A 21,438-nucleotide genomic window follows, 5' to 3' on the forward strand; every position below is an offset into this window, starting at 1 on the left:
CATAAGCTACTCAAAAACACCACTGTGTTTGAGCAGGAACAGGAAGTGATACTCTACTGCAGAGAGAGTGAACACCAAGTGACAGCGCCACCAAAAGTTAGGAGGATTGGACTTGAATATGGGTCTTGGGTTTAATATCGGCACATGCACATATGACAAAATAATCAGCTTCTCTCATTCCATTTCAAACCGGACAGTGGTAACAACAGTAGGCTACGGACAATTTTAAGTTTTAGATTTTAAATAGGCTATGTAAATTTCAGTGGGAGCAACAGGACAGTTAAATGTCGCTGATTTTACTACAGAGTAGGACGAATTGTAGGGTAGCAAACATTATTGGAAAACACATTTTCAACACTGCAGGTTACCTGGGTGTAATGTTTTTCAGCTAAAAAGAAACATGGTCTGACTCCTACTTAATTATATAAAGAGTAACTGAAGGTTAAATGCAGCTAACATGTCCTGTTTCAAGCCAGGCACTCACACCTCCGCTCCGCTGCGTCTCAGCCACAATTGCTCTGGCAGCAAGAGGGCTAGAGCCAGAGTAGGGAAGAGGTGAGCTGGAACAAACCATTTTGGGAGGGGGGGGGGGGGGGGGGGAGATCTATACTTTTGTTGTTAAACTATTACGTCTCAACCAAATACTGTATGCTTTTTATATTTTTAGTAGTGTGTCACACAAACAGCAAATGTTGTCAAAAAAAAGTAATAAATATTTGGGGGTGCTTTGATTCATTTTGGGGGGGGGGGGGCCCAAAAGTGGGCTAAAATGCCCCTGGAAAACATCAAATTGTCTATTGGGCAGAAACAAGGTTCAATTCAGCATCCACCTTCCAGAAACATTTCACCCTATCAGATAAAAACTACGGCCAATGGTGTTTACTGTTTCATAAATATTAGATTGTTTATCAAAACAAAACAAAGTTCAAATGAAATTAACTTCAAAATCCTTTACATTTATGAACCAAAACCAAATTTCAATTTGGACTATAACTTCAAAAAGATCTATTCTTTTGTCAGGAAAGACAAAGTTTAATTAAATAAATTAAAATCATTAAAAATAAAGATAAAAACAAAGTCCAATTTAAATTAGAACTTCAGGAACATTCAGAATCATTAAAATTATAACAAGGTCTAATTTTAGAAAATAACTGGAACTGTGATCATTGAAAACAAAACAAAGTCTAATTTAAAAATAATTTGAATGCGAATGTGATCATTTATTACTTTGAAGTCGTGTACTAAAAGATTGTTTTCCACTCTCTGGCTTTCGTAAAAGCTCCTCAATTGTATGCTTGAACTTATTTATCTGGCTATGATGTACTTACTTTAACTTTTGCATAACATTTTGACAAAAGACCCAAACAGAAATTCACTTTTTATTCAGAGAGTGTTAGGTAATGTATTTAAAACCCAATAATAATTTTCCAGTATGAAATGAACAACTATTCTAAGAACCTAATTAAACAAAAGAACAGGGGACACACTCACAAATTACTTGGATAATTCAGCATTCACATGAGATATCCCACTCACACTGAATCAAAATAGATCCTATTCACATCTGGGCAAATGCCACGTTGCATAGGTCATTTATTCTGAAACTCACTCAGGCACTCTCACACTTCCTGTTTTACCTCAGTCACACTTACGCTCTAGCAAGCGCACATTCGCTCTACTTCTCCATTTTTTGTATAAGTGACAAAATCTTTCAGCGGCTCAGTGAATGGAACCCAGACATGGCTTTTCTCACCGTTTCCAGCTCCCCTTGAGCCAACAACCCAGCAAAAGACAAACAAAAGTTGCTCACGCTAGCTCAGCTCACACATACACGTACTTCCTTTAGGAGGAGAGGAGAAACACAGACAGGCACACAACAATTTCTACCGCTGAAGCGAGTGATTTAACACTTTTTTCTATTGTAGAATTCAACCTGTAGATCTTAACAAAAGTCTCTTATTCTACACCGGAATAAACATAAACCCGTGATTACACAGCAGTCTCTTTGTTTATATTGGCGCTAATGCAAGAGTCCTCAGTTTTCAAGTTGCCACCTCAGACCACCAGACACCGCTGGGCCTGCCTCTGCGTCCAAAGACAGGAGGGTTGCCAAACCATGAACAAAGCGTTTTAGGGGTCCTACTCCCAAGGTTGCTACCCTAGTTACCTCCGGGCTGCGTCCGAACTACCGGTGGGGAAACCACTCCCAGAACAAAATCCACAAGGCCCACTAGTTGTTTATCTGTTTATCTTAGCAAAAGTCTCTTCGCTCTCAATTTTCTTGTAGACACCTGGTGGAGCATAGGTCCGCAACAGCACCACGCCAACGGACTCTGTTCTGGGCTGTTTTCTTCAGCTGGGTCCACGTCATTCTGGCAGCCTTCACTTCCCTCTCGACAGATCTTATCCATGTCTGTTTGGGTCTCTCCACTTTCCTTTTCCCTTGTGGGTTCCAGTCCAGTGCTTGCCTTGTGACGTTGTCGAGTGGTTTTCGAAGTGTGTAGCCTATCCAGCCCCATTTTCTCTTCTTCATATCTTGACCAACCGGGTTCTGGCTGGTTCTCTTCCACAGGTCTTTGTTTGAGATCTTCTCAGGCCATCTAATGTTGAGGATGTGTCACAAGCACTTGTTGGTGAAAATCTGTATCTTGCTGGTAGTGGTGTTGGTCACCCGCCACCACTCAGACCCATACAGGAGGACTGCTTTCACATTGGTATTGAGGATGCGGATCTTGCTGCACTGAGATAAGGCTTTGGAGTTCCAGATGGGTCGCAGGGTGTTGAATGCAAGCCTTGCTTTGTTGATCTGGCTCCTAACGTCTTCATCTGCGCCGCCATCACTGTTGACTATGCTTTCTATGTAGATGAAGTGATTGGTTTCCACCAAGTCTTCTCCCTGTAGCTGCAGTGGATGTTCTTGTCGGTTGTTCAACCGCATCACCTCCATTTTTCTGACATTGATCTTCAGGCCGGTCTTTTCTGCCTCCTCAGTGAGCCGGGTAAGCTTGGACTGTGCATGTTGCTGCTTATGGGACAGAAGGCCGATGTCATCTGTAAAATCCAGGTCCTCCAGCTGTTTGGTGAGGGTCCACTGGATACCGGTGTTGCTGCCCTCTTTGGTTCTTCTCATGATCCAGTCCTTGACGATCAGGAAGATTGTTGGTGACAGCATGCAGCCTTGCCTCACTCCGGTTTTCACTGTGAAGGGATTGGTCAGTTTTCCATTGTGGATGATCTGGCAGGACAAGTCTTCATAAAGCTGTTGGATGATGTTGATGAGCTTCTGCGGGATTCCGTAGTGCTGCATCAGTTTCCACATGGTCGCTTTGTCGACGCTGTCAAAGGCTTTTTCAAAGTCAACGAAGGTTGTGTACAAGGGAGACTGCCATTCGATAGACTGCTCGATGATGATGTGCAGAGTAGCGATGTGGTCTGTACATGATCTGTCTTGTCTAAATCCTGCCTGCTCCAGTAAAGGGACCAGTAAAGGTCCCTTCATAAACTCCAACTTCTTCAAAATTCTGCAGCTCGGGTCATAACTTGCACTCCGTTAAGTGCTCATATTACCCCAGTTCTTCAGCAGCTTCACTGGTTGCCCATAGAAGCCAGGATAAATTTTAAAATCTTACTTCTTGCATACAAGTGTATCCATAAATCTGCTCCTTCATATTTGTGTGACCTGCTCCATATCACCACTGTTTCCCGCACTCTCAGATCATCATCTGCTATTCATCTTACTGTTCCGTCCTCACACCTTATCACTATGGGGAACAGAGCTTTCAGTCGCTCTGCTCCTCGGCTCTGGAACTCTCTTCCTCCTGCACTAAGAAATATTGACTCCCTCTCCGTATTTAAGACACAGCTCAAAACACATCTGTTTAAACTGGCTTATTCGCTTTAATGCTGATTTTATCTGTTGTCACGCTCTGTTTTGTAATTTTAACTTATTTTATGTATTTTATGACTATTGTTCCTTTTATTAATTGTGTTTTTGTAAGATGACCTTGGGTTTCTGAAAGGCGCCCTCAAATAAAATGTATTATTATTATTATTATTATAGTGCCTCCTTCAGTCTCTCTAAGATGATTCTGGTCAACACCTTGCTTGGGATGGACAGCAGCATAGTTCCTCACCATTTGCCGCACTGGGATAGGTCGCCTTTCTTGGGGAGTTTCACCAGGTACCCAAGCTTCCAGTCGGCAGCTACTTGCTCCTGTTCCTATATCTTCACTAGGAGCGGATGTAGCATCGCCGCTGCTGCTGCCGTGTCTGACATGAGAGCTTCTGGAGGGATGCCGTCAGGCCTTGGTGCCTTTCCATTTTTCAAGAACTTGATGGCTTTGGTGATCACTGCCTTGGTTGGTGGATTGGTGTTGATACAGAAGGGCTCTTCTGCTAGTGGTATGTCGGGAACTGTTTGCGGTGGTGGTCGATTCAGGATCTCTTCAAAATGTTCCACCCATCTTCTTCTTTGTTCTTCGTCACTTGTGATGGTTTTCCCATTCTTGTCCTTAAATGGCTTACTTGGGTTGAAAATCTTTCCTGACAAGGTCCGGGTGATCTCATACACTCTCTTCATGTTGTTCTCCTTGGCTGCTGTTTCTGTCTCTTCTGTCATACTGTGTCAAAATTGTCTTTTGTCCCATCTGGCACTCTTCTTCACTTCTCGGTTCACCTCCCAATATTGTGCTCTGAGGTCTGTTTTCTCCTGTCTGTTTTCTCCTGTTGATCTTGACATCTGTTAATTTTCACCTCATTCCTCTTCTCTATCTTCTCCCATGTCTCTTTTGTCATCCACTCTTTCTGCTCCCTCTCCTTCTTCCCCAGGACTTTGGTGCAAACGGCCTTCCAGGTCTTCTTTATTTCTGTCCAGTGGCTCTCTATTGTTTCTTCGACCAGATCCTGCAACACCTCGAACCTGTTCCTGACTTCACAGTTGAACTCTTTTACTTGCTTGCCGTCTTTAAAAAACTGTATGTTGAACTTATGGTGTGGTCTTCCTGAAGAGTCACAGAGGGATCTCAACTTTGTCTTCAGTGTTGCCACTAGCAACTGATGGTCTGAGGCTGCATCTGCGCTACGCCTTACTCTGACGTCCAGCATACTTCGTCTCCAATTGCGGTCGATGGTAAATGGCCTGTATTTGTAAAGCTCTTTACTTAGTCCTTAAGGACCCCAATGCGCTTTACACTACATTCAGTCATTCACCCATTCACACACTGGTGATGGCAAGCTACATTGTAGCCACAGCTGCCCTGGGGCGCACTGACACAGGCGAGGCTGCCGGACACTGGCGCCATCGGGCCCTCTGACCACCACCAGTAGCCAACGAGTGAAGTGTCTTGCTCAAGGACACAACGACTGAGACTGTCCGAGCCGGGGCTCAAACCGGCAACCTTCCGATTACAAGATGAAGTGCCAACTCTTGAGCCACGATGGTGAAGTGGTCTTCCCATCTGGTTAAGTCCAAGTGGTCTTATGGATCTTCCTGTCTGGGTAGATGGTGCCACTTATGACTAGGTCATTGAAGGAACAGAAGTCTGTGAACAACTCTCCGTTCTTGTTGCAGGTGCCTATGCCGTGTCTGCGCATGATGAGTTCTCTGTCGGTGTCGTCGCCTCCCACCTTCGCATTCAAGTTGCCCATGACGATCTTTATGTCTCATCTTGGAGTCCGGTCGAAAAGGGATTGCAAGAAACTGTAAAAGTCTTCTTTTTCTTCTGCTTGTGCTGCGTTAGTGGGTGAATAGCACTGGATGATGGTGATCTTCCTGCCCTTGGAGTTGAACCTGGCTATCATTAGTCTTGGTGAGACGGGTTCCCATGCCAACAGTAGCGCGACTCCTTGGGTATGACCGTGGTCCGCGTCTTCGTGCCCGGAGTAGGTTATGGTTTCGCCTGAAGACAGTCTGTTCTGGCCGCTTCCATTCCATCGGGTCTCACATTGTCCAAGAACCTTGATGCTGTCTGTATCTTCTCATCTCACTGGCCACCTGTGCTGACTTGCCACTTTCATACAGGGTTCTGAGGTTCCAGGTCTCTATCCTGGTCTTGGCCTTAGTCGTAAGAAGACTTATCGGCGAGCTGGCTTCCGGAAGGCTTTCACCGGCATGCGTTATGAGCCCCGCTGAAGAGGAGACTTCTATTCCAGGCAGTTGTTGGGATGTATTTGTTGTTGTTGTTGCAGTTTCTGTAGCATGGCTTATTTTTAAAAGGTGGGGTTGCTAGCCCCGATGCCCAACCCTCCTCCTTTCTCATCCTGGATTTGGGACCAGACAATGGTGGAGTTCTTCTCTTCGCTCTAATGGCCTCTAATTCACACATTAACCATCACTTTCACCGTGTTTATATTTCACCCACTGAAACACAGACTTTATTTCATGTGCCGAAACATACACAGAAACTTCCGGGCTCAGCTGAGAATAATTTAAAGTGTTTCTGCACCAAAAGCCAGTATACTGAACCTTCCAGCAGTAACTTAAAATTTTTTTTCAGTTTCTTGCCCCAAAAGCTAGTCATGGACAAAATTTAATGTGGAATTTAATGTGGCAGCTACTAACCTCAAATGCAAAATGCAGGTGAGATGCTATATACCAAACGGTGAAAGGGAAAAGGCTCCGGGGAATCCAGGTAGGGGGAAAAAAAAAAAAAAAAAAAAACCAACTCGCGCCTCTTCAGACACTTGCGATCAGCAGGGCTCGCAAAATTTTAAAATCCCTGGTAGCTCTTTAGTTTTTGGTAGCCCGAAATAAATTTGAGTAGCCCGAATAAAAAAAGATTATTTTTATTGTATAATATTGTAAAGGAAACAAAACATCAATCAAAAAATTGTTAAAACACAAATTACAACAACTGTGTAAACATTACAATCAACTCAAATATCTGGTTCTAATTAAACAGAATTTTCTGTGAACTTGTTAGAACTGTGTAGAACATGAATTAGTCTGTGTCAGATCCTGAATCTGAAATTTCCACTGAAGTCTCGGATGAGAAAATGCCACTCGACGTTGAGGGCATAGCATCTCCTTCATCAGCTTTCTCTTCCTGTGCATTGCCCTCCATTTCACTGCTCTTTGTTCTTGTCGGGGTTTTATGATCCAGGTGTCTTGAACCTTTTCCAGAAAACATCCAGAAACGAATCGACTTGTCAGGGCAAAAAGATTCAACTGTTTCCCCATTAATGGAGAGTTGCATGCAGTCATTCAGTGTTTCAGGGTGTAGAGAGGTACGATGTGTTGTCTTCACTCTGTTCATGCAAGAAAATCCTCTCTCACAGATGGCTGTCGATGGACTAAGTGTCAGCATTAATTTCACCAGCAACAAGATATGAGAGAGATGTTCTGGATTCTCAGAGAGGAGATCTCTGTACAAGCAATCTACTTTGCGACCCCGGCGTTCTGCAAGCCACACTTTTAGATCCATCCATTCTTGTGGAATTTTCTCTTTCTCTTCTGCATCTAGCAAACAGGCAAAATGTGTGACAAGATAATCCACCTCTTCATCCCCATAATTTGCTAGTTCTTCTCTGGGGTAGGGAAGAGTGGAAGGGTCAAAAACCTTGAAACAAGAGAGAGGCTTTTCATGGAGATTTTTTAAATCTGTTGTCCATGTACTTGACTGTGTTGTCAATAATCTTCTGGATCTCTGCACCAAAGGTGTCTTTGTCTGTTCCCTCACCTCTTCTAGCAGGTCGCTGACTTTTTGTTAGCCGAGTTCCACAGTAGCAAATGCTACCATCCTGGTTCGCTGTGAACTTTGTGTCCAAGGTTTTCTGATATTCTCCTGGTTTTGTTTTTAGGCTGAGTAAGCGTGATGTTGTGCTCTCAACTAACTGATTTGTTCGTGTGATGTTTAGGTTATCATGCTGAAAATCAGTAGAGCACTTGGATAAGATGGTACTGTAGTCCAACATGAAATGCAGGAAGCGAACAAATTTCTCAGTCTTCATCTCCTGCACCACCCCCTTAGCCTTGGCTGCATCCTCGGCTTTGACATCACTTCCTTCTGCCATGTTCTCCATATGAACAACAGTGGGAGTGTAATTTTTTTCCACAGCCTTTAGACATCTCAGCCGGCTTGGAAGCCACCGTGTGCTCTTCAGCCCACTGAAATGTGCCAGCCTCTCATTTAGCAGTTCACTTATTTCTGTCAGCTCTCTTCGCTTCTTTGGGGAATAGTAGTACATCTTAAAGATGGTTTTCAGTGTATCTTCAAATTTCACCAGGTACTCACAGCCTTTCACGCTATCCAGCACGGCTAGCTCTAGTTTGTGTGCCACACAGTGGATTGTTATGATGTGGGGTATCCTCTGTTTCAGTCTCCCAGCTACTCCTGTTTTCTCACCCATCATCACTGCAGCACCATCAAAATTTGCACACACTACTTTCTTTTTCCATGTGTCCTCTCTGATACCCATGGTGTTCACTGCTTCATCAATAGCCTCTAAAATACCTGCAGCATTTGCACTCTTGACTGGCTGACATTTGATCATGTATGTGGCTATGTCACCATTATCCCTCACATACCTGACGTGAACCAACTCCTGTTCTATTATACCAGTGTCTGTACTGCCATCTGCAAGAATGGATAAGAACCTGCTTTCTTGAATTTCCTTTTCAATCTGGTCTCTTGAAGTTTGTGCTATTGCTCCAATAAACTCTCTGCAAGCATGGTCATTGAGGTAAGTGGAACCAAGATCTAGGCCATTTGCTTTCTGAAGTTTGCAAAGACTGCTAAATTTTGCCAGTGGTAGTTCACTCTTTGCAACATAGTACGCAGTTCTAAACAGCTTTTTCAGGACTTCTTGTTGTGCTTGGTTTATTTTTAGTATGGTTTTTGCAATTGGTGTTTGTTCTGGGACAGATGCTGCAGACTGAGCACCAATGCATTTCTTGTGATGCAGAGATTTCTCATGAGTTCTGATGGGGTCTTTCCTAAAATTACTGGTCCCAGTAACAAAGGCGCTTGTCGACTCAGCAATAGAGGGAAACTCACGACACACCCGGCAGAACATCATGTTATTTACCTTGTCATATTCCAGCCACAGAAATTATTTTGTCCATGAATCCAAAAAACTGCGCTTTCTTTTTGCCTCGTAATCTGATTTATCATAACTTTCCCGCTTTGTGGTAGGCCTTTCTTTGCCTGTCCCTTCTTCATCCTGACCTGTCTTTTTTGGCTCAGCAGAACTAAAATACCTGTGTAAATCCATCTGTCTTTACACATGCCAGAGATTTTTATTTTTTTTTAAATTCTCTGCGCAGTCAACCTCTAGCACGTTTAAGCTTGCTGCGGGAGATTTCACGTGCCACGTTTGAAGAGTAAGCTAGTGAGTGATGTTGTGTCCTGTCTGACTATACCATATTGCACCACTAGAGGGTGGTGTCGTGAAATAAGAGGAAAGTGCAGTCGGGAAATTGTAGAGTTAGAATATAGTTAAGACGGCTATATGATAACTCGATATGTCTCCCTGTTACCTCTACGATGTAAAGTTATGTGCTGCATTCATTAAAGAGCACTGTTCTTTGATGAGGACTCAGCTAATTACTCAGCTACATTTGCGAAAGAAAGCAAAGGCATTGTCATATATTTTTACTTCCTATGATAGCCCGACGGGCAGGGCTGAGATAGATTTTGGTAGCCCGACTGGAAATATCACTAGCCCCGGGACGTCGGGCTAGCGATTTTGCGAGCCCTGATCAGTCTCTCTCCAAACGCTCACAAAACAGGAATCCACTCAGGGAACACAAGGTCGGGTCCAGGGGATCTATATACATGTTAGAAGGAATGCGCTGAAATGCCAAAGTGAACTTGCTCTGAACTAGGCTGCACTGACGCAAGTCACACACAACGATCCAGCTATGAGTAGAAGTCACTCCCTGGCTTAAATGCCGGCTGCACTAATGAGGCCCAGGTGTTTCCTCTTCAGAGAGGCGTGGGCCAAGGGCGTGAACCCGCAGTGAGTTCCGCCTTGGCGAGAGAGAGAGAGAGAGGGCGTGAGAGAGAGAGAGAGAGAGAGAGAGAGAGAGAGAGAGAGAGAGAGAGAGAGAGAGAGAGAGAGAGAGAGAGAGAGAGAGAGAGAGACAAAACTACTGGTCAGCGACCTGCTGATCCTCCGGGCCGTGACAAATTTCTCCGGAAACTCGTAACTTTTCTATATTGGGAAGGTGGGATGTACCACTGTGAGAGGAGCCTGGTGGACTAGTCCAAGTGATAATATCTTTAATCTATAAATAAATGAGGATCATAAATGAGTGTTATTCCCATGCCACCACGCTGTCAGGCTACATTGGTAGTTTAAGGTTTAGTGAACCCCAGTCACAATGATGATTCAGGGGAAAAGTCAACATTTGTTTTCAGTGTCACGTTTCTAAGCTCTTACATGCCTCGACCTTTGCAAACAGCTCAAATGACTAACTCTGAAAGCCAAAAATAAATAGTTGGTGAACACATCCATAAACAGAAAGTTTAAAAAAAGCACAAAGCATAACATGTCCCGTTACAGCGACTCAAAACGAAACTCACGGACAGAATAAAAGCTCCGATGGGGACACAAACTGTGGTTTTCTGGATGACACAGCTGTAAACCCAGATGGTGTTGGACATCCTCTGAAGCAAAGACGTGTACCTTTGTCTTTACGTCGAGGCAGCAGGAAATCACACCAAGAGACAGGTGAAAAGCATAAATGTGTTATTTTATATGTGGCAGACTTCAGAACACTTCATGCACATCCAGAGTAAGCTAAGGAGTTTCTTTCATATCTGTTTATATGTGTTCAATAATCAAATTTGATTTGATTAAATGACTGATTTTAATGCATATTTCTTCAGTCAAAATGTGATTTATGCGCAGACTTTTAGCTTAACTTCAAGAGGTTATCATAAAGTAGGGCTATTAACTACTAGGAGTTATGGCCATTATTACACATAAAGCATAAAAAAAACTTAATGATGAGAAGTTGTTTTCGTATTGCTTTTATTTTGACATAGCAAGAAAGTAAGTGTTGTATTTTGTGTGTTGTGTGTTCATTTCTAGATTTGGCTTAAATAGTCTGTTTGACAGATGGCAATAATGTTACTGTGCACATGTAACACCCCTTTCAACACTTGGGATACAGATTTAAATGGTTACCTGTGTGTTGGGCCAATAGCTGAGGTTCGACTACTGGAGCAGAGTGGATGACTAATGAAACGCTCTGAGAACTTGGTTTGATCAATTTGTATTCACAATTAAAGAATCTCACATATATACAACGAAAACAATAACAGTACATGAAAGGAAAAATTGGGCCCAAGTCACGGAAAATAATAAACAAAATACACACAACCCCGGGGGATTTGACTCAGTCTCTCTCTCGTGTCAGCCGACACCCTTAAGTGTGAGTCCAGCAATGAGGATTCTCTTTGCAGGATGTGCAAAGGAGGAATGACGTGCAAATCTGTCCTACCACTTAAGTAGAGTTTGTACAGTTCACGGTTCGTCCAAAGAATTTAGTTCTCTTCTTAAAACAATCATCCCAAGGGTCCTGGAGGGGTGGCTCGCCATCTTTGGACTGGATCATCACTGAACTGTACTCCCAAGTAAAAAAACCTGACCTATATAACACAGTCAGAATAACATTCAAAAATCTATATTTAGTCATTTATACATACTAACAAATTTGCATTTTACCTTTCCAGTATACAGAAAGAACGACAGAATATTCCAAAACATAGACAATGATAACTTCTTACCAAAGTAACCAATAAAACGGGCTCTCCTGGAGCTTCAAAATGGCGATGGTGAAGCGTTGTAGCACAACTACAAAGAAACATAACCCCATTTTCTTTAAACTGTATTCACCTCACAATGAACACAATTAAGGATTGATATAGGAACATATCAACATCTACAGTATACATATAACTTACAATCTTTACATGCATCATCATAGGAAGCTAACAAACTAACATACAGTTTAATCCTTACAATACTGGTGTCAAGCCAGCCTCCAGTTTGTTTTACGTTCCCTGTGTATTCAAAGTATTACGGGAATGGATGTGGAAACCAGATTTCAAAATAAAAGCCAACTTCGAGTGAATTAACAGATATGCTAAGAACATAATAACATATAATTTAGGCTTTTTTTTTTTTTTTTTTTACAAACTCTAATGTTAGATCTATATGACACAGCCTTGTACCCTAATTGTGCCCTGTCACTATCAAGGCCATCTTATTTTGGATTTCAAAGTAAAAGCCCTGTGAATCTTCATTTTTGAACTACTCTTTCAATGACTTAATAATGCTCTTAAAAGCAAAAGTCGTATTTCCAAATACTATTTGAACTTTATATCAACACTTTCCAACCACAGTCTTTTTCACAGTAATACCATATCAATATCAAGTCAGTCTGATTTTGCCTTTCATAGTAATGGCCCTTTGAAATTGCCGATATTTGACTTAATCTTCTAACGATTCAAAATGCTCTAAAATGAAAAATTCTTGTTTCCACAGGGTAAGTCCACTTTAGATCAACAGTATACAGACCCACAGTGATACCATATCAATATCAAGTCATTCTGATTTTGCCTTCCAAAGTAAAAGCCTTTTCAAATTGTCCACAATTGACCTACCTTTCAGCGATTTCAAAATGCTCTAAAATGGAAAATTCCTGTTTCCACAGGGTAATTCCACCTTAGATCAACAGTATACAACCCCACAGTGATACCATATCAATATCAAGTCATTCTGATTATGCCTTCCAAAATATATGACTTTTCAAATTGCCAAGATACGACCTACTCTTTTAAAGATTTCAAAATGCTCTAAAAATGAAAATTGCTGTTTCCACAGGATAATTTCACTTTAGGTCAACAGTATACAACCTCACGATGTTACCATATCAATTTCAAGTAATTCTGATTATGCCTTCCAAAATAATGGCCTGTTGAAAATGCCCATAATTTACCTAACTTTCAGTGATTTCAGAATGCTCTAAAAAGGAAGCTTTCAGTTTCCACAGGGTAATTCCACTTTAGATCAACAGTATACAACCTCATGATGTTACCATGTCAATTTCAAGTCAGTCTGATTTTGCTTTTCAAAATAAAAGCTTTTTCAATTTGCCCATATATGACTTACTCTTGGAGCGAATTCAAAATGCTCTAAGATGGAAAATTGCTGTTTCCACAGCATAATTCCACTTTAGATCAATAGTATCCAACCCCACAGTGATACCATATCAATATCAAATCAGTCTGATGTTGCCTTCCAAAATAAAAGACTTTTCAAATTGCCAAAATACGACCTACTCTTTTAAAGATTTCAAAATGCTCTAAAAATGAAAATTGCTGTTTCAACAGGATAATTCCACTTTAGATCAACAGTATACAACCCCACAGAGATACGATGTTAAGATCAAGTCACTCTGATTTTGCCTTCCAAAATAAAAGTCTTTTCAAATTGCCCGTAGACGACCTACTCTTTTAACGATTTCAAAATGCTCTTAAATTGAAAGATGCTATTTCCACAGGATAATTCCACTTTAGATCAACAGTATCCAACCCGACAGTAAAACCATGTAAATATCATGTTGGTCTGATTTCGCCTTTCAAATTAATGGCCCGTCAAATTTGTCCATATGTGATATACTCTTTCAATTATTTCTGAATGTTTTAAAAATGAAAATTGCTGTTTCCACGGGATAATTTCACTCAAGATCGACAGTGCACACTATCACGGTGATATCAAGTCAATTTGCCTTTCAAAGTAATGGTCCATTGAAATTGTCCATGTATGACCCACTCTTTCACTGACTTCAGAATCCCATTAAAAGCAAAGTTGCCGTTTCCACAAGGTCATTTCACTCTACATTGACAGTATACAACCCCACAGTTTTATCACGTCAGTATCGGAATTATAATTGTTCATTTGGTACTTTTAATAATTAAACGCGGATGCTGTTAACAGGACAATTACTGTTTCCACTAAGTAATTGGAGTTCATGCAAACCATACACAACCTCTACATACACATGTTTCAACGCCTACTGCCCATATCTGACATAAGTCAGATATGGGCAGTTTGAAAATGCTTTTATTTTTGAAAGCAAAATCAGAATGAATTGATATTGATATGGTATCACTGTGGGGTTGGATACTGTTGATCTAACATGGATTCATCCTGTGGAAATAGCAAAATTCTGTTTAAGAACATTTTGAAATTGTTAAAAAAGTAGGTCGTATATGCTCAATTTGAAAGGGCTTTTATTTTGGAAGGCATAATCAGAATGACTTGATATTGATATGGTATCACTGTGGGGCTGTATACTGTTGATCTAAGGTGGAATTACCCTGTGGAAACAGGAATTTTCCTTTTTAGAGCATTTTGAAATCACTGAAAGTTAGGTCAATTATGGACAATTTGAAAAGGCTTTTATTTTTGAGAGCAAAATCAGAATGACTTGATATTGATATGGTATCACTGTGGGTCTGTATACTGTTGATCTAAAGTGGACTTACCCTGTGGAAACAAGAATTTTTCATTTTAGAGCATTTTGAATCGTTAGAAGATTAAGTCAAATATTGGCAATTTCAAAGGGCCATTACTATGAAAGGCAAAATCAGACTGACTTGATATTGATATGGTATTACTGTGAAAAAGACTGTGGTTGGAAAGTGTTGATATAAAGTTCAAATAGTATTTGGAAATACGACTTTTGCTTTTAAGAGCATTATTAAGTCATTGAAAGTAGGGCTGCCACAAATGATTATTTTGATAGTCGACTAGTCACCGATTATTTTTGCGATTAGTCGACTAATCAGATCATCATCCATTGGACGTAAAACGTACAGCTTGTTGCACCAGCAGCAGCTGCTCTTATATAACTATCATTAGCTTACAGCTTTAAGTGTTTAAGCTATGTGATAACTAAAAATAAAGACAAGATGATAGTTTATTAAATTTTAATGAAATTTGCAGATTGTTCAGTGAAGTTTAATAAACTTCTTGCTATCTAAAATATAACGGGATACCGGAGTATATTCTCGAGCATCTCACACTTCTGATAATCAGTTGTCTGCTTGACGTTTATTCAGCTGTGTAAAAACTATAACTTTGATCTCAGCCAAACCGATTCACTCAGGAACAAATAAAATACTAAAAAAGCCAAACAATAACATTTTTAAGTTATCTAAGTGACTTATATATGTTTAACCTGAGTAGCGAAAGACAGCGGTGGGTTTGAAAACGATTTGCTGGGAGTCCGGTGTTCTCAGCGGCTCTAGTGAGCCTTGCCCCCGCTAGCTATCGAGCTAGTGGGTAACAGACGTCTCCGAAAACGTCGGAGCGCTTTTGAAAATATGCAGTGTCTTGATAAACTGAGCAGATATTTGAGATTTACACAGCTACATTCTTGCCTGAAAATATCTTAAACGTTTATTTTGTGACCCAGAAAGAATAATAAGAGTAATATTAAAACTAACTAGCTGCCGCCATTGTTGGAAACTGAGCTGGGCTGCGCTATGAATTCTGGGACAGAGCTACTTCTTCTTCTTCGGGGTTTAACGGCAGCTGGCATCCTTGTATATGCAGTGCTGCCATCTTCTGTTTCAGTCCGTTATTACACTCTTAAATACTACTACTTATTCCTGCGTCTTTTGGGATCTTACAAAGCTTCAAACGACGCATCGACTATTAAATCAGTCGTTGACGATTTTGATAGTCGACGTAATCGTGACTAGTCGACTAATCGTGGCAGCCCTAATAGTTGGGTTGCGGTCACGTGGTTCTGATGACGTGCGGAGGCAGCGCGATTTTTGAGTGGAGGGCGGAAGTAAACATGGAGGACACTGTGGAGAGTCAGGAGAGCAGCTATTGTGCAACTTTAGACCCCGTTTCTCGGGAGAGATATAAACAGATAGTTAAAAAATATATCGGACATGATCCGTATTCTTTGAAAATGTCCGAATACACCACAGAAGTAAAGGATTTGCCTACTATCGAGGCTGTGGATATCACCAACTACTTGGTCCTCCAGACTTCTTACTACACTAGGCAGCAAATGAAAGCTTTCAAGAGTCTGGAGGCGTACAATTTTTTTGTCAGCGGGTGGGTCCACAACCTTGGAACAAAACGTCTCCGTGATGGATACAGTTTGGTGTTTGCAAGGGTGAGTGTTTGTTCTTATATTGCTTTATCTTAAACACGCTAACAGTTAGCGGTAGCGGCTTTAACGTCAACAAACATGCCACATCCTTAGGACTTCGTTAGAGTGACAGTTGTTTGTTTCAAGGTAAACCATTCTCAGAGGTCTAACGAGACACCTCTGAAGACTTGGGTAATTGCAAAGGAGGATGGAGAAGTGATTGCAGCTCATTGCAATTGTATGGCAGGGTTAGTAGCCTAATTAAGTAGGATGTTATTGCAATGAGAACACACACATACACACACACTCTGTTGCATATCCAAAATCGCCTCTGCACATCGATGCTGTTCTGCCTTAAGCTTCATTCTTTTCTCTCGTTTGAGAACTGATTCCGATCTGGGTTTTCGTTCGTAGCCAAGATTGACCGTCGGAGCCCAGTCCTCCGACTCTTCGTCATCCAAAGCACTTGGGCAGCCTATAGTCCCAATCAAGTCAATATTAGACTACTAACTTAAAAGCACTAAGTAAACGAGAATTTAACGACAACCTAATGCTAATAAGTTCGTTTGCAAACATAACATTACCTCTGACGAAGTGGTCGCTGCAGACACGGGCATTGGCAGACTCTGCTCCTCCCGACTGTAAACGTAAATTTAAAATCCATTTTTTCCTACGTTTTTCGGTTAGAATTTTCCATTTTTCTCCTCTTCGTTGGGCTATTTTTGGTACCCTAAAATACCGTTTATCAGTTTCTCGGGTCGACCTACTGGAGCATCCGTAAACACAACAGGACATAGGCATTTTGAGTACTGTCTGTCTGTGATTTTGCGCTTATCTTTTTCACTTCCGACCGCCAGTCAAATTTCGCGCTTTACGTCGACGTCACGTCTACGTCAAATGAAACCTAGCTATTGAAAGAGTAGTTCAAAAATGAAGATTCACAGGGCTTTTACTTTGAAATCCAAAATAAGATGGCCTTGATAGTGACAGGGCACAATTAGGGTACAAGGCTGTGTCATATAGATCTAACATTAGAGTTTGTAAAAAAAAAAAGCCTAAATTATATGTTATTATGTTCTTAGCATATCTGTTAATTCACTCGAAGTTGGCTTTTATTTTGAAATCCGGTTTCCACATCCATTCCCGTAATACTTTGAATACACAGGGAACGTAAAACAAACTGGAGGCTGCTTGACTGCAAGTCTCGAATTGGAGGCTGGCTTGACACAAGTCTTACACTCACACATGTACAGCCACATGGCTAATAGCAATAGCCGCGATAGCCGCTAGCATGTCATCGTTAGTGGCTTAAACTCACAATATTCTTGTTCACAACAAATTAACTCACCCAGAAGAATCCGAGCAGTAACAAACTCCTTTCTGGTTAACAACAATTTCCAGATAGTTTATTTCCACCGTACAATCCGACTGAATAAAAACAACCACGATTTCCACTTGGAAAAAACGGACTTTTCTTCCTCTCCCTCTCTCCTGATATCTGTAGCTGCTACGCAGTGAACGGCAGGAGGCGGTACTTCCCCCTGTATACTTCAAGGACCATCAGGACATTATAGACATCTTCTATTTTATTAATTCTCAACAAAATAATTTAACTTAATAAAACTTAACAGTGAACTCAAAATACTAACATCACTCATAACACACTAAAACCCTTAGTAACTCTCCAGGGTTACACACACACTAAGTTAACCTAATTTGGAGCTATGAAGACACACAGAGCTGCATGGTGTTGTTTAGATGGACTTGTTTTGCATGTTTATATTTCCCAAAGATACAGTTAGAAAATACTGATGGAGAGATGCACTGAGGAGAAAAGACTTTCAGCCAAATTCCTCTGCATATGAGCAACATGGGCTGTCAAAGATATTACTTGTAAAATAAGACACCGGTTAGCATTTTGCACTTCTGCTTTTCCCTTGTTGTTTCTCAGTTTCCCATTCTCTCTTCACAGTCTCTACATCCTCATAGATACAAGCAAATAGGAATTCAACAAAACTGAACCAGAGTCGTCATTTCAAAGCCAAGTATGTAAGACATAACTGCATGGCGTGTCCATTGTTTAGTTATAGCCTGGGCCTACTGCTGTGTTAATGACATCTTATTTATTCATTTAAGAATATATGCATTCAAATTATTTTATTTGAATGCATATATTACAAGGAGAGCAGAGATGTAATTCAAAGTAAAAGCCTTTTCTATTTTGGAATAAACTGAACATTTATCTGATTAAATACTCTGATTGAAATTATTTTGTTACTTCTACACACATATGAGCTTGAGCCCCAGACTCCAACAGCCAATGCAGTGTATCCCAGGAGCAAATCTGTTTTATTACTCGGTTAAGTCTAATGACTTCAGTGCTGAGTGTATTTGAATAGGCAGTGACCTGTTTTTTAGTTTCCATTGGAAAACAATATTACTGTATCCCACTTTTTTCAAAGATTCTTTTGGTAAATATGTCACTGGCTGCAATTGTGTGCAAGCTTTTTCACCAGTCTACTGTTCTTTACAGCACTGTCGCCCACTATTATTTATTTATTTACTTTTGTCAAAGATGACCTCTGACAAGAAAGCCTAATTTCTGCTGTTCAATACCAGAGAAATTGAAACTTTTACAAATTATACCAAATTGCAAAATGCTTAGCTCTGTCTCTAATAAAACCTCGGAAACTTTGTTCAGCGTCAGGCAATGTTCATATGTTGATTCATGGTTTTCTTCCATTTTTGATCTAGTGCAGAATATTTTTAAGGGATTATCTGCTATAAAAAGGCAGGATAGAAAAAAAGGTGCCTTCTGTGATGCTTACACCTCTAATGAAGTCTTACAAGTGTCAGTTTTATTTTTATACATTGTAAAAAAAAACTTAACAGTTTTTTTGTTTAAGAAATGTGGCGGGGTGGGGGGGTTCATTTCCCGAGGGGGGATGTAAGCTGGCAACATAAACAGGGATATGTGGTCCAACTGGCCCAGCCAGGCGGGTGATGGTGAGGCTTTGTAGTAGCTCTGTTTAATGTTGGAGCAGACTTTATCCTTTTCGCAGATGTAGCACAGTTTACATGCAGGTGAAATTTGGGGAACACTACTTTTAAGTCCACACGATTAAAGACGTCAGCTTTAATGTGTGCTGCTTCTTATTCATCTTTCTTATTCAGGTGGGTGTGAATGGCATTATGTAGAAGGCTAAGGGCTGAGTTAGATTTAGCATTGGAAGCTATATCTAGTGCCGTGGTCAGAATAGCTTGAATCTCGCGGGGAAGAAAAATCTCACAAACTCTAAGTCTGGAGAGCAGTGATTGTCCACAGTCTTAGTATTATTTGCTCATTTTTCATTAACATAAAGGGAAAGACCCCCATCTTGCTGTTGTTTCTTTGAGTTCTGGTTTCTGTATTGACAAGTGCATTGGGTTTTGCTGGGTAAATCCTCTGCAGCAGTCCCCAGTGAGTCTATTATCTTCCAGCTGTAGCCTCAGCTCATCCCTTTTGTTAATAATAGTCGTTTGTGAGGAAAAGGCTGGGCAGTGTAGGTTTGTGCAGTGTTTTCTTTACCCTTTCTCACTCAACAGCTTGGCAGGCTCGTTTTTGTTTCCTGTATCACTGCCTCTGCCTTCTATCCCAATTGATCCCAGGATCCTGACTTGGGAGATGACCTAAAACAGCGCTTGAGTGATACTTTTTGCCTAAATGCTCTGGCACTGCCTTGGGGTAGTCTGTGATCATTAAGTTGTTCTTTTTTTCTTTTTTCTTCTAGAAACCTTTCTTCTAGACACCAAAACATCAAAAATGGGTAATGAATTACCAAAGGAGAGTAACATGGGAAGCTCCCTGAGATGCTGCAAATGTTTTAAAGTCTTGCCTCCATGCAAATCATTTGATGACTTCTACCAAAGTACTATTCATGGGCGACACGTACATGTGTTTAATGGAGGTGAATACTACAGACCAGTTGGTTACAATGACGCATATGAGTGTGATTATTGCTTTAATAAGCCAATCAGAGATCAAGAGGAAATGAGAAGAGAAGAGGAGAGGAGGAGAGGAGAAGAGAAGAGGAGAGGAGAAGAGAAGAGGAGAGAAGAAGAGAGGAGGAAAGGAACAGAAGGGAGGAGGAGAGGAGAAGAGAAGAGGAGAGGAGAAGAGAGGAGGAGAGGAGAAGAGAAGAGGAAAGAAAGAGAAGAGAGGAGGAGAGGAGAAGAGAAGAGGAGAGAAGAAGAGAGGAGGAAAGGAGAAGAGAAGAGGAAAGACAGAGAAGAGAGGAAGAGTGGAGAAGGGAAGAGGAAAGGAAGAGAAGAGAGGAGGAGAGGAGAAGAGAAGAGGAGAGGAGAAGAGAAGAGGAGAGGAGAAGAGAGGAGGAGAAGAGGAGAGGAGAGGAGCAACAGAAAGAAAAACTGAGTCAAAGACTAAAGGAATCTCACCAACAAGCTAAAGAGCAGCTTGAGAAACAATTGAGCAGCTACATCTTAGATGAATGTGAGTCCAAGCGAGATGTTCTAATAGGGTGTCTGGATGAATTTGCAGCTTACTGTGAATCAAGTAGTGACAGTGATGACCTACTTGAAATCCTCTCAGTGAAATGCAGTCTCCCAGTTTCAAATCTCAATCTGAATCAGCTCAGTGAGATCCTTTCAGTCCTGGACAAACTTCTGTTTGATGAGTGGATTCGTGCTCCTCCATCCATCAGCACTCTGCAGCACACTCAGGTGTTCATCACAGAGCTCTGTGCTCTGTCTCTGGAGATATCTGAAGGAGTTTCCCTACAAACCATCTCCAATCATATGCAGTCCCTTTTGGTATCCATCAGCCAATCAGCATGTGGTGTTTTTGAGAGTTTCCTCTTGTCTCAAGCCCTGTATCTGAACCTGATGCACTTTTTCAATGACCGTGACAGATCTGATAATGATGCTGTCCTCATAGCCAAACAATGGGCAGAATATGAGATTTCCACTGAGAACCTCTTTATAATTGAATTCCTGAGCACCCTCACATCATCACTGCAGAGTGCAGTTGGAAGAGCCTCTGTGTTCACTTTAAAGATGGAAATCCAGTGTTTAAAGCTTCTCTTATTCACACTCACAGATCTAAATGGAAAAGAAGCCCACTCAAAATCTACTGAAATGCTCCTCAAACTTGTACAAAGAAACCAATGGACTCCAATGGAAGCAGTCACTCTGCTTAAAGCACTGTCACAGAAATATGCAGATGATGATTCCATAACTCAAATCCTTACCTTGGTACGAGTGTATGACATACCACCAGACTGGATAGATGACTGTGGACACTCTCTAATCCAGCTCCT

General features: G+C 41.2%; 2 long non-coding RNA genes and 1 pseudogene across 2 annotated transcripts; 1 reads left to right on the forward strand and 2 right to left on the reverse strand.

Moving 5' to 3' along the window:
• Positions 1 to 1,810: 1,810 nt before the first annotated feature.
• LOC120722729 lies at positions 1,811 to 8,415 on the reverse strand (annotated as a pseudogene).
• Positions 8,416 to 10,307: 1,892 nt separating this feature from the next.
• Positions 10,308 to 20,183, forward strand: LOC120725111. The gene is made up of 3 exons (XR_005694053.1): positions 10,308 to 10,671; positions 18,096 to 18,168; positions 19,894 to 20,183. It is a non-coding gene; the product is annotated as an uncharacterized LOC120725111 (long non-coding RNA).
• LOC120725104 lies at positions 10,961 to 17,827 on the reverse strand. Its single transcript, XR_005694052.1, has 3 exons — positions 17,472 to 17,827; positions 11,733 to 11,799; positions 10,961 to 11,594 (listed from the first exon to the last, which is right to left on the reverse strand). It is a non-coding gene; the product is annotated as an uncharacterized LOC120725104 (long non-coding RNA).
• Positions 20,184 to 21,438: the final 1,255 nt, after the last annotated feature.

Source organism: Simochromis diagramma, unplaced genomic scaffold (genome assembly GCF_900408965.1).
Source record: "Simochromis diagramma unplaced genomic scaffold, fSimDia1.1 OVJJ01000205.1, whole genome shotgun sequence".
Classification (NCBI taxonomy): Eukaryota; Metazoa; Chordata; class Actinopteri; order Cichliformes; family Cichlidae; genus Simochromis; species Simochromis diagramma.